A 14,984-nucleotide genomic window follows, 5' to 3' on the forward strand; every position below is an offset into this window, starting at 1 on the left:
ACCTTATCTTCACCACGCCGGGTATCACCGATCCGTCCAGAAGAGGGTTCCGAAGTCTTCCTCCTATCCGGGGCTAAAGAGGTCCATCATCCGGCTGAAGTCTTTATTCAAGCGGGGGCTGAAGAGGTCCATCATCCGGCTGAAGTCTTCATCCAAGCGGGGGCTGAAGAGGTCCATTATCCGGCTGAAGTCTTCTATCAAGCGGCATCTTCAATCTTCTTTCTTCCGGCTCCATCTTCTTCCCGCCGACGCGGAACATCCATCCTGGCTGACGACTTCCCGACGAATGACGGTTCCTTTAAGGGACGTCATCCAAGATGGCGTCCCTCGAAATCCGATTGGCTGATTGGATTATATCAGCCAATCGGAATTAAGGTAGGAAAATTCTGATTAGCTGATGGAATCAGCCAATCAGATTCAAGTTCAATCCGATTGGCTGATCTAATCAGCCAATCAGATTGAGCGTGCATTCTATTGGCTGATCGGAACAGCCAATAGAATGCAAGCTCAATCTGATTGGCTGATTGGATCAGCCAATCGGATTGAACTTGAATCTGATTGGCTGATTCCATCATCCAATCAGAATTTTACTACCTTAATTTCCGATTGGCTGATAGAATCCTATCAGCCAATCGGAATTCGAGGGACGCCATCTTGGATGACGTCCCTTAAAGGAACCGTCATTAGTCGGGAAGTCGTCGGCCAGGATGGATGTTCCGTGTCGGCGGGATGAAGATGGAGCCGGAAGAAAGAAGATTGAAGATGCCGCTTGATAGAAGACTTCAGCCAGATGATGGACCTCTTCAGCCCCGGATAGGAGAAAGACTTTGGACCCTCTTCTGAACGGATCGGTGATACCCGGCGTGGTGAAGACAAGGTAGGAAGATCTTCAGGGGCTTAGTGTTAGGTTTATTTAAGGGGGGTTTGGGTTAGATTAGGGGTATGTGGGTGGTGGGTTGTAATGTTGGGGGGGTATTGTATGTTTTTTTACAGGCAAAAGAGCAGAATTCTTTGGGGCATGCCCCACAAAAGGCCCTTTTAAGGGCTGGTAAGGTAAAAGAGCTTTTCAATTTTTATTTTAGAATAGGGTAGGGCATTTTTTTATTTTGGGGGGCTTTGTTATTTTATTAGGGGGCTTAGAGTAGGTGTAATTAGCTTAAAATTGTTGTAATATTTTTATAATGTTTGTAAATTATTTTTTTATTTTTTGTAACTTAGTTCTTTTTTTATTTTTTTGTAACTTAGTTCTTTTTGTATTTTTTGTACTTTAGTTAGTGTATTTATTTGTATTTATTTGTAGGTATTTGTATTTAATTTATTTATTGATAGTGTAGTGTTAGGTTTAATTGTAGATAATTGTAGGTAGTTTATTTAATTAATTTATTGATAGTGTAGTGTTAGGTTTAATTGTAACTTAGGTTAGTATTTATTTTACAGGTAATTTTGTATTTATTTTAACTAGGTAGCTATTAAATAGTTATTAACTATTTAATAGCTATTGTACCTGGTTAAAATAAATACAAAGTTGCCTGTAAAATAAATATAAACCCTAAAATAGCTACAATATAATTATAATTTATATTGTAGCTATATTAGGGTTTATTTTACAGGTAAGTATTTAGCTTTAAATAGGAATAATTTATTTAATAAGATTTATTTTATTTCGTTAGATAAAAATTATATTTAACTTAGGGGGGTGTTAGTGTTAGGGTTAGACTTAGCTTTAGGGGTTAATAAATTTATTAGAGTAGCGGTGAGGTCCGGTCGGCAGATTAGGGGTTAATAATTGTAGGTAAGGTAACGGCGACATTGGGGGGGGGCAGATTAGGGGTTAATAAATATTATGTAGGGGTCGGCGGTGTTAGGGGCAGCAGATTAGGGGTACATAGGGATAATGTAGGTTGCGTCGGTGTGCGGTTGGCAGATTAGGGGTTAAAACATTTTATTAGAGTGGTGGCGATGTAGGGGGGCCTCGGTTTAGGGGTACATAGGTAGTTTATGGGTGTTAGTGTACTTTAGAGCACAGTAGTTAAGAGCTTTATGAACCAGCGTTAGCCCAGAAAGCTCTTAACTCCTGGCTTTTCTCTGCGGCTGGAGTTTTGTCATTAGATTTCTAACGCTCACTTCAGCCAAGACTCTAAATACCGGCGTTAGAAAGATCCCATTGAAAAGATAGGCTACGCAATTGGCGTAGGGGGGTCTGCGGTATGGAAAAGTCACGGCTGGAAAGTGAGCGTTAGACCCTTTCCTGACTGACTCTAAATACCAGCGGGAGGCCAAAACAAGCGTTAGGACCCCCTAACGCTGGTTTTGACGGCTAACGCAGAACTCTAAATCTAGGCATAAGTATTTTGAGTATTTAGTCACAAACCATCCAAAATTTTGTAGGGTGGAAATGTTTAGATAATTTCATTGGGATTTGAGAGACAATTTCACACATGGCCATGAAACGGCCATGTTTAGCTCACCTAAGCCTTTGGATATATGTTCTTCATTTATCATCATTTCCTACCTCATTCATTTGATTCATCCTATTATTCATCATCATTCATATTCATGAACAGTTCAGAGTAACTTTTATCATTTGTTGCCATCTTCATCATCTGTCATTTACCATGGAACTATAACTTGTTATTTTGAATTTCATTTGCCGGCTTAGGTTTAGCTTTGAGTGTTAAGTGGGGCCCATGTGTATTGTTTGTTTGTCTGTTTGTCCTTTGTGTGTATATGTGGGGTTGTTGATACGTGTTTTTTTGCTGCTATATCTCTTTTAATTGTATTGGAAGTTACTATAGCACTTTACCATGCATTGTTTGATCATCTAAACATGTAATAAATTGCACATTTTTTTTTATCTATTTGAGTATCTAAATTGATTTTCAATAATGTGCTTAGTCTCATATCCTGGTCTTTGAACTGCATCTTACAGCGGTGCAATTCTATCTTTCTTCTATATGTGTAACATAAACTTTCCACCATAACCAATTTGTCATAGCCTAGCTGCTCCAGGCAAGTCTGTGACTTAGTTGAGTGGGTGCAAGGGTTAACAACACTCTCTAGTCTGTTCTAGACCTAGAAAAAATGTCTCAAACTCCCCTTTAATGCTACCCACACTAAACTATCTCTAAGATGCCACCACTTAAGATTTTTCTAAATGGGAAATCTTAAGGAGAACCCAGACTAATAAAGTAAAATTCCAGCATACAATTTAGCAAAAATTAATCTAAAACCCCCCAACACTATTAAAGGGACAGTATACAACAATTTTCATATAACTGTATGTAATAGATACTACTATAAAAAAGAATATGCATGAATACTGATATAACAAATCAGTATAAAGGATTATAAAAACTTAGAAATTTCCAGTTTAGCACTGTTGATGAGGTTGACTGGGACACCCATTGAAGGGGGCTGGAAAAACAAGAAGAACAGACACCCCCCCTTCCCGGCATATGAAAAGATAGATAACATAAACAGGAGCCAGCAGGAGTCTGTAAACGCGTGTATACATCTCACACTGTGGGACTTGTTTAGGAGTCTGAAAATCAACATAAATGTTAAAATATTAAAGGGCCACTGTAAGTAAATATTTTCTATGCCTGTTACTAACTAACTACGCCAAATACGCTTTTTATCAATAGCATTTCATTAACATATCTCTACCGTATATCAGAAATCTTGTCTGCAAATTTAATTGTTTTCCAAACCCACTCTGTGGGTATCCTTTGCTCTGTACCAATCCGTTTACAATACCTAGGTTTCAAAATGGCGCTTTAAACACAAAGTTATTGGTTTAAGTATTTTGAACATGCAGTGCTGAAAATAGTGGGCAGGATAACGTGACATCATCAGCGAATAAAAGATATAACTTTTAGAACGTTATGAAACTTTGTTTTGGAGAAAATATAGGTCAGTAGGTTTTAATTAATGTTTATTAACTTTAATATGTTACTTGTTTAGCTTAAAAATTATAACAGAAAGTAATCCTTTAAGCAAAACTATAATTTTTACAAAAACACTACCAAATGGGCTATATAAATTGACCATCTACAAAACATTTATGCAAAGAAAGATCTAGTGTACAATGCCCCTTTGATACTACTAGTCTGTTTCAGTTATGTGGTTCAAATATTTGAAAAAGGCAAAATGTAATAAAGGAACATTTATTATGAGCACAAAAGAGTTACAGTGCAATTTATATATACAAAAAAAAAAAAAGTTAACAAACATCCCAACCTGCAAAAACCTATTTCCGGGAGGACCCCCCTACCACCACCCCCTCGGAACCCCCCACCCCACCAAAAAAAAAAAAAAGATGATGGTAACCGTTTGTGTAACGTGTTTACGTGTTGTGTTCTTTCTGATAAAACCCCACTATATAGAGTTTCTCCAAATTAAAAGCGATGCTAATAGAAATCAGCAAACCACTTGGGCTCTATGCAGTTATGAGTGCACACGTGTACCACATATATATAATTACACACATGTGGTCTTACTGACCTACGGAAGTCGTTCTTGTCTGTGATAAATCTGTAAAAGCCCCCAATCCAGCCCGGTGACCCTGCAGAATCTCCAGCCCCCTTGTCCATACTGCTCGCAAATCTCGCAACGCTTAAACAGCAACACAGAGGGCTGCGCGTGCACGTGGGACTGTACCAAGATAGTGGAAAGAGGTGTTTGAAGAAAACCCTGCCAAATTGCATAATGTTCACGTAACTGTAGTATTCTCTCCACCCCTGTGACAGCAATTTGCTGGCTGCCATCCTGCAGACCGCGTTACGAGAAATGTTTGCTGATCTTGCAATTTTCTACTGAAAACTCTCTACCCATAAACTTGCTTATGTGACAGCTGCAGATTTCAGGGATAGTTTATCTATCTTGCGGCCGTCAGGGAGCAGCTATAGCAATGCGGGAGACTCCCGGAACTTCCGGGAGAGTTGGGATGTCTGCAAACAATTTAGACTCAGCAAACAGTTTTTAAAATACAAAGGAGAAATATCAGGAACCTATTAACTTCATTCAAAGAATATATTTTCTACTTTCAGGGAAAAATTGTCAGACACTCTGTTATGAACATATTCCCATGTAGAATGACAAAATTATTGTGTCATGTTCTCCATTTTATACATAAGAAAATAATCTCAGGGTCCTAAGCCAGCACATCTGAGATAGCCCCCCGCCCCCAGAATTTACGACCGTACATTCTAAAGTAGAGCAAATCCTGAATTTATATTTCATATACACACGAATTACCTGCCCACTAACTAAATACAGTTTTTAGGTTGCAGGGAACATTTTGATACCAAACACCATATATTTAGCATTCTTTATTGTTCCAAAGCATTATGACTTGTAAAAAAGTATATTTCTTTGCAAGGCTGTCAATGATCTCAGGTTAGTGCCTGGATAGAGGCACTGTGTTCTATCACTTTCTGTGCTGACAGGTTGGAGCAATAAACTGACCCTAGGTAATAACGTTCTCTCTTGTGGATCTTTCAAACTATTTTTGAGAACTCTGGCTTATCTAAGAAACAAAACTCAGGAACACATTTATTCTGAAAAAAAAAGTTTCTAGCACACAATCTTAATTTTTTTTTAATAATTTAACAGCTAAACCATGAGGTCTTCATGACAATACCTATATCAATTTCACTGTCCTGTAGATATGAAATATGGCTTATAAAGCTTTACTTCATTTCAACTGTGCCCACACCATAATTAAACATAACTATGAATTAACCCTTACAACAACCCCTGTTACAATTAACCTTACTCATGACCTCAATTAAGTCAAATGTCCTTGACCCTGGCCCCACCAGCAATAAGGTGTAAAGATGTTTCTTCATGTGGAAAACACACATGGATTCATGTTAAGGTGATGGAAAGTTTACAAACTGCAATGAAGACAGCAGTATGAAGAAGACAATTACATTTGTTGGAGGTAAATTAATTGTATTGTGTATGTTAAGACAGAGTACATTAAGGACTAGTAGAATTAAAATAATAGAAAATACATTAAAATGCAATATGCAGATATGCTTTTATCTACCCAAATGCGTATGATGGGTTATAGCTATTGTAAATAAGACGGATCATATTTAAACAATGTGTCAATTTAGAAGAACTGATGATTCCCTTGTAAAACACTGTTAGTTGTAGATCAAAATCAAAGAATGGAAATGAAAACTGTAATATTTAGAGTGACAGCTAAGAATGGCAGCTGTCACACAAATTCTAATGTGTGCATTTGTGGATTTACTTTAGCAGGTTCCCCATGGCTTCACAATCCATACAATACTTTATTAGATTAAACAACTATCTCTAAAAAGTAATTTACTATCCATGTTTTCAAGTAACTGCAATAATTTAATTTTGATATAACTTACATCACTCACAATAAATTAGATAAGTTCTCACAAAATGTAGGGAAATACTTTGAAAACCAAACAGAAATATCTTCATTTGCAATCAACTTATTCCAAGTATTTTATACATTGGAAATGTATAAAATTGATGCCTTACATAGAATTGAGCAGGTTTTCTAACTACAGATAATGGACATAGGGCACCTTCTCTGTCTCAGCTAAACCTCAAAAATATTTTGCCCAGTTGCTTGTCCACTTGTAAGCTACGAGGAACATACCAACAATGTCCTTTTGTCCCCTTACTTGATACGTAGATTTGAGTCTATTTTCCCATTATTAACTATAATTTGCTAAAGACAGGTGATGTTTTAAAACACTTGTCAAAAATAACAAATGTTGGAAGCTAAGTGAATATTGAGTGCTTGCTAACCATTCAACATTCAATTTTTTGAAAATATGTGTTGTCTTTTTCTATAATGAAGTAAAATATTCAGAATATTAGCATTCAAATGTTGATTATTTCTCGTAGACTTTAAATATATGGGAATCAATATTTAGCTGTAATATTTGAATATTTGAAGGTAAACTTAATTGTATAAAAAATATATGAACAATAGAATGAATGCCAATGGGAATATTTGCTCTACCATGTAAATATTTAATAAAATAGACACTTATTTACCTTTACTATTAGTGCAATGGATGAGGTATCTTGAAATAATTTATGATGTGGGATGGAGGACATGAAACTTGACTTAGCTTTAAAGGGTTTAGAACAAACTAGGTAATGTTCATCCACGTTTATGTGAATATTAGCCAAGCATTTAATTTAAGTACAGAAACAGACCAGTAGGCTATTTACCAGCAGTAACATCATGAGCAAGTAAGGGCCAACAGAATACTGTGAGCAGGTAATGAGCAGGAAGCAATTAATACAAATAGAACACAAGGATGACAAAGATACCAGGATAAATAGACAGCCAGAGGCTTCCACACAGGTATCAAAACCATTAGAAACAAGCAGAATTATCAAGCACCTACAGCAATGCAGCTCAGCATTAGCAACACTTTAAAGGAGTAATGCAATGCCACAAACGTCTGCAGGTCAAATTGTTTTATTCATATTATTCAAAACAGCTGCAGTAACACCCTTTCAATTTTTTACATAGCTTTTCTTAAGCCAATACTGCAATATTCAATTTTTTCAGACTAAGGGACTGTCCTTTTGAGAGAAACATATCTTAACAGAATGAGGCAGAAGACTGAGCAACATGTTTTTCATGGTGGGCCAAAACAAAAGAAAGTGTCATCACAACATTTACAGGCACAAGAAAAAAATATCTACTTCTTTTCCAAAGTGGGCCAAATTAGATGGAACAGTCCAGACTTCTGAATAGGATTGGTTGAAACATTTTAGATAATATTGTTTTGTTCATATTGTTTTGTTTGCTTTCTATATTTCTGGATAAGACATGTTTTAAGAAAGCTGTTCTCACTACCAATATAAAAAACACAGATTAAAAACCAACCTTCATTCTTGCTTTTCTAGAAAACAATAATCTTTTGTTAAGGATCCAGTTATCTACGTTTAGGATCAGAATTTTCAGGAACTGGTTCAGGCACAGGTTTAGTAAAAGAGAAAAGCATGAACTGGCATGAATTTAGGATCCAGAAAAAGTGTGGCTAGACATAGTAGGCAAATAATGGTCACATAATGTGGTTAGTGGCCAACAGAGACACTATGAGCAGAAAGTACAAGCAGTAAATACAATTAGCAGCAGGAACCAGGATATAGCAGAATGCAAGAACGTCCACACAAGTAACAAACAAAGCAACCCAAAACGACTTAGCACCTAACAGAAACATTAAAATGTAGAGAGAGAAACATAAATGCCCACACAGGAGTAAAAAATTAAATGTGTTGCATGAGGCTCCATGACAATCGGTCATCTAGCGAGTTATTATCAGCATTACTGTAACAATTATAAGAAGTTAGTAAAATGTATAAGCATTTCATAGTATATTTAATTCAATACCTTACACTTTAAACACTGTCAACAAAATACAATCTGTAAAGTTGTACATTTATTTTATAAACTGCACTATGATTCAGATTCTATAGCTTCAAAAAATGTACTTTGCAAAATATATTACACAATTCCTACATCACATCACTTGGAATTAACATCCTCAACCTCTGAGAAACTGTTTTTATCCATTATATACAGTCAACTAGTTTTATTAAAACATTACCCCTCCAGATAGAAAATTGTATCCAGTATCTGTCAGTTATAATATCACTAACAGATTCAAATCAGATTTATCAATTGCAAGTATCAAATAGGAGATAGGTATTATCTATTACAGACAGCTCTGACTGCTTTGAGGAAGGACAAAGTGGCCATGTAACATGTCAGATTTTTAATGATGCTTTTCCTCTATGATATGTTTGGATATGGTCCTTGGATATGGTTCACTGTAAATACAGCATTCTCAGAACTAGGACTATTTCCCTAAATGTCTGTAATCTGTCTGTTTTATGTTCTGTACATAAATATAACCCCCTACTACTTCAATTGCAACCCTTTGTAATAAAATAAAGCATAACAATGTACAAACAATGCAACATTACTGTAATATCATATCAGAGACAGCTCAAACACCATTAAACATAACATCATAAATGCAGTCTTCAGCAACTGGATCAAATGAGGCATAAAAAAAGCTTCAAAGATTTCAGCTCCATCAATTCTTACCACTCATCAATTACCCCACAAGTAAAGAGCGTCTTCCACAAAGTCTTTTGTATGCTAATTAAACAACTGTTTAAAAACCTTTGAAGATGTATATGCTAGCATAACAGAGGACCCTTTAGAAACAGACAGTTTCCATGTCTGGGAATAAGTCAGACCAGAATTTACTAAGGGGCCTATTTATCAAAGCGTCAACTATGTTGCATTCGCCGGCATCAATACGCTCGCCAAACATCGCTGCCCTGGATCTGAATACGATCCCATTATTTATCAAAAAAGCTGTCAAAAACACGCACGTCAAGTACGGTGCGAAGAGCATCGGACTGGTGTTAACTAACAGTCATCGATGTCGTGGTTATCCGGGTTTTTCCCAACTTTATTTATACCATTTCATTACTGCCCACAAACAAGCACATTTCTCTAAAGCTATATATATGTGTGTGTTATGTCAGAAATCTTTTGCAAACAAATTTACATGTCCCTAAGTTATACCACTTTATGTATATATTGTAAATGTATTATTATTCTGAGCAGGAATAATTACAAATATATCATGTAATCAGGGTGTCATATGTATTTATTTGCAATCAATGGATATTTTAAAGGGATAGGAAAGTAAAGGCTGTGACACACTGCAAGCGATGCAGCGCGAGGCAAAGCAGCTGAATTATGACAGTTTAAAGTTAGGTGGGCTATCCCTTTGAGCTATCAGCTTAAGATTCTATTGAATCAAACATCAATCCAAATTTTAAAATCCTTGTCTAAAACATTACACTGTGTGTCCTAATGTCAGCATCAATGTTTATCTTTAATACTAATTTCACATATACATACTTCCAAAGTATAATACACAATGTAACAGATGGCATTTACAAGTTCTGATGAGTGATGATCAATGACACAAGTATCGAGCATTTTGATTTGTTAATGATAGTTTATAATGTATAGTTGAATCAGATTGGCAGATGTCATAAATCATGGGATGATGCATATTCCAATCAAAAGTGGTGGAACAATTCACTAGTGTGTGGGTTGTTCAGGAGTTTGCGTCATAATTGTTGCGAAAAGTGTTGAGTCAAATATGGAGAGTGTGACTTGTATTACATGGCTTAAACATGGTGCACATAGATTTTTTCCAACAAATAGAAAGGAAGTTAGCTATATTATGTTGTGTATTTATTTCATTTTTATCTCTATATCTATTAGTGCAACAAGTTTGGGGCAAAACTTTGCACCGAATTTGTATAAATATTATTGTCCCCTTGCTTTGTAATGAGAGACAAAGTTGTAGCTTAATTCGTAAGTAGTAATGTATTTTTCATTTTTACCCCTATATCTACTAGTGCACCAAATGTGGAGCAATAATATTGTTTGATTTAGAAAGGGTATACAAATTTAATAAAGTTTCTAATTTACTTTTATTATGTAATATACTTCAATCTCTTGCAGCATCGAAAATAAGCTTTCTGTGTTTTCAGACTCCCATTGACTTCTATGGTATCTGCGACCTCAAAGGTGTTGGATTGAAACTAGATACGCTGAGTCGGAAAAGACGCGAGCGTAAATGTAGAATTTTGATAACTTAGTGAGAGCTTCAAATAGTGTCAATTAGGAGGGCGAATGAACACGATTCCACTCGAATACCACGGTTTTCAACTCGCATCGATCTGTGTCGGATTAAGATCGTGGGATCATATTTTACTTCACAAATAAGCTTTCTGTGTTTTCAGACTCCCATTGACTTCTATGGTATCTGCGACCTCAAAGGTGTTGGATTGAAACTAGATACGCTGAGTCGGAAAAGACGCGAGCGTAAATGTAGAATTTTGATAACTTAGTGAGAGCTTCAAATAGTGTCAATTAGGAGGGCGAATGAACACGATTCCACTCGAATACCACGGTTTTCAACTCGCATCGATCTGTGTCGGATTAAGATCGTGGGATCATATTTTACTTCACAAATTTCAACATTTGCCGATCTTGACGTTTTGATAACTACGGTGGATCTTGTGACAATTACAACGCGGAATTCAAGTGTATTTTCAGTTGACGCTTTGATAAATAGGCCCCTAAGTTTTAATTCATAATAATACAATAATGACACCCTAGGACATCATAGAAAAATAAAAAATAAACAATATTTACCTTTTTGAACATCTGAATAATGAATAGATTTTATTAGTTAAAGGGACAGTCTACATCAGAATTTTTATTGTTTATAAATATAGGTAATCCCTTTATTACCAATTCCAGAGTTTTGCATAACCAACACGGTTATATTACTATACTTTTTACCACTGTGATTACCTTTTATCTAAGCCTCTGCAGACTGCCCTCTTATTTTAGTTCTTTTGACAGACTTGCATTTTAGCCAATCAGTGCTGACTCATAAATAACTCCATGGGAGTGAGCACAATGTTATCTATTTGGCCCACATGAACTAGCACTGTCTAGCTGTGAAACACAGTCAAAATGCACTGAGATAAGGTGGCCTTCTGGGGCTTAGAAATTAGCATATGAGCCTACCTAGGTTCAGCTTTCAACAAAGAATACTAAGAGAACAAAGCAAATTTGGTGATAAAAGTAAATTGGAAAGTTGTTTAAAATTGCATGTTCTATCTGATTCATGAAATTTTAATTTTGACTAGACTGTCCCTTTATGTAAAAAAAAACTGCATTCAAACATATTAGACGGTCATCATAAATTTTTAATCAATTATAAACCATGTTTAACCAGTTCATTAAAGTTATTTTTTGCATGTAAAAGAGAATGCTTTTATGTCTGTGTATTGTCTTTTTTAAAAGACTGATTCTCAGGAATATGTACAGTGGGTGATCTGGTCATGGGTATTGCTGGCATGTCGGGGTTGTGGGAGAGTATATGGTTGCACCACATGTGCAGCCTTAACAGTGGGTATCTGCAGTGGCGTCACTAGGGGGGTGACACCACGGTCATCACCACATTAACATTAGACGCCTTTTTTTTTCCTAATGTGCTGGTGCCTTGCCTTGTAAGAAGGGCAAAGGGGCCAGGGGTCTATGCTAAGGCAGTTGGCAGATGCAGGGGGTGACCGTGTTCAGCACAGAGGCAGGGCTTCCCTAACTAATGTCACAAAAGGGAAGCGGAGCACCAGCTTAAAGGTAAAAACTTCAATGCTTTATTCTAATGTAATTAAAAGCATAAAACACACAGCTGGGCTTGCTGACTCCTTTATAGTTCATCCAATGTGTGTTTTATGCTTTTAATTACTTTGGAATAAAGCATTAAAATTTTTATTTTTAAGCTGGTGCTCCGCTTCCCTTGTACTACTTGACGGACTTGCCGTGAGCACAGCCGCACTGGGTATATCCCGGTCTATCCCTTCAGCCTACGCAGTCTGCCCTCAGTGTTCCGCTGAACTAATGGGATACCAGGAGGCTTCACACACCTCGCTGTGACGTCTGAGGAGGGTGCCGGACCGGTGTTCTAAAGTAATCCGACTACCGCGTAGGAATGTGTATACCTCGTCACTTCTGGTCACTTCCGGTGAGGTATAATCAGCTGGTGGAGGTTTGTGGTGCTCACTGCGCATGCGCTAGAGGCCCAAACTCCTTACAACAGCTGATGAGAATAATGTGGCACGCGCACGTTACTGGTTACAAAATCACAATGAACAAGCGGCCTGTCATTGGATTTTGTAACCAGAAAGGGTCGCAGAATATGTACACCGGTCAACTGTTAGTAGTAAATACACACACCATGTACTAGTGACAATTTCCACATATTCACTGTTCATATATTATATATATATATATGGAAACAGCTCAGTCACACAACACATAATTACTCATTATTACTTTGCATTGCATAAATGCTTTATAGATTCATTGCCCAGAGCTGCAAAGAAGATCGTGTATAATAATAAAACTTTTAAAATATATTGAAAATGTTATGTGGAGTAGTTTATCTATGTATGTATTTAAAGAACTACTCCACATAACGTTTTCAATATATTTTAAAAGTTTTATTATTATACACGATCTTCTTTGCAGCTCTGGGCAATGAATCTATAAAGCATTTATGCAATGTAAAGTAATAATGATTAATTATGTGTTGTGATATATATATATAATATATGAACAGTGAATATGTGGAAATTGTCACTAGTACATGGTGTGTGTATTTACTACTAGCAGTACTGGGCCTCTAGCGCATGCGCAGTGAGCGCCACAAACCTCCACCAGCTGATTAAACGTCACCGGAAGTGACGTAGTATACAAATTCCTATGGTAGACGGATTACTTTAACACACCGGTCTTCACAGAGACGTTTGATGACCTTGTATGATGAGAAAGGAAAAGGAGCCTGCCAAGCAGAGGCAGGAAAGTGAGTGCAACTCACACCCTAGGACCGGACGAATCACAGTACACGGGTAAGTGTCTCTCTCTCTCGCTACACACCAGTCAGAATAACTTTAATTTGATTTTGCTCCAGTTCATAGTTTATGTTTTTTTCCCCCTCTGTAATCTGTTCCTTACTATACTGACACATACATGCCTTACTCATTACAGTCTCAAAGGCAGAAATATAACTTTGTTTTGTAAACTATTTTTCTAAAAGCGAGGAAATTAGAACATTTTGCGGATAAATTTGCAGTGCACCTGCAAACACTTTAAAATTTTCTATTCATAATTTTTTTTTAATAAAAACTATCCATTTCCAATCAGTTGCATATTTACTAAAGTGCAAAAAAATGTATTATAGAATAAAGGCAAAATTAAATATTTAACCAACTTTAGTTAAAACACTTGTTTTCATTAATTTATCTTACTGAGGGATATTTGAATTTTATGGGTTCGATTTATCAAAGTCCTACGGCTGCAAGTTCTCACAAGAACTTGCTCGCCATATTTAACAGGCAGCGCTCATCAGACAGCTGCTTTCCTAACCTCTTTGCTATCTCTAAGGTGGCAAAATTCAATCTCTGCGGTCTAGTCCCACCGAGGAGATTGACAGCTCCTGCCCGCGCGTGATTGGCTATGCAGGGGCAGGGGGCGCAAAATTTCCCTTGTGTGCAATGGAGAATTCCTGTGGGTAAATTCGCCCCTCCACAGGCGAACTGAGGCATACAGGGGCACGTATATGCGCCCCTGTCTGCCTCAGCTTTAATAAATCGAGCTCTATACATATATATATATATATATATATATATGTTTGTGGGTGTGCGTGTATGTAAATATATATATATTTACCCTATATATTTTTACATATATATTTATATATACACTATATATATATATATATATATATATATATATATATATATATATATATATATATATATAAAAATGTAATTACTATGGGGGGGGTGACACCATGAGTTACCGCACCGGGTGACACCAAGCCTAGTGACGTCACTGGGTATCTGTGCACTGCTCAGTAGTTGTGTTGGCATCATTGTGCTGAGGCACGGGATGTATATCAGGTCTGCTGAGATAAAGCACAAGTATGTTCACTGGCTGGTGCTTGGTTGCTTGTTGTTGCTCCTGGCATTCCTGTGTTCGTGTATTATTTGCCTTGCCCTGGTCTTTGATCCCTTGGCCTGCTTATGGAAATTGATTCTTGGCTACTAATTGGACATTGCATATCGCTCCAGTTTATCTTCTGGCTCTGATCCTTGGTCTGGCACCAGACCCTGAAATTGCTTCATCCCTAGTACTTTATCAGATTAAGGGCCAGATTACGAGTGGAGCGCAAACATTTGCGCATAAACAATATCAGGTTTTCGTGATTGTTTGTGTGCAGGTTAAATTGCGCTAGTATTATGAGTTAAAAGTAAACACGATCGCTTGAACACAATTCAAGTTAACGCTCGTTGGGTTA

Source organism: Bombina bombina, chromosome 1 (genome assembly GCF_027579735.1).
Source record: "Bombina bombina isolate aBomBom1 chromosome 1, aBomBom1.pri, whole genome shotgun sequence".
Lineage (NCBI taxonomy): Eukaryota > Metazoa > Chordata > Amphibia > Anura > Bombinatoridae > Bombina > Bombina bombina.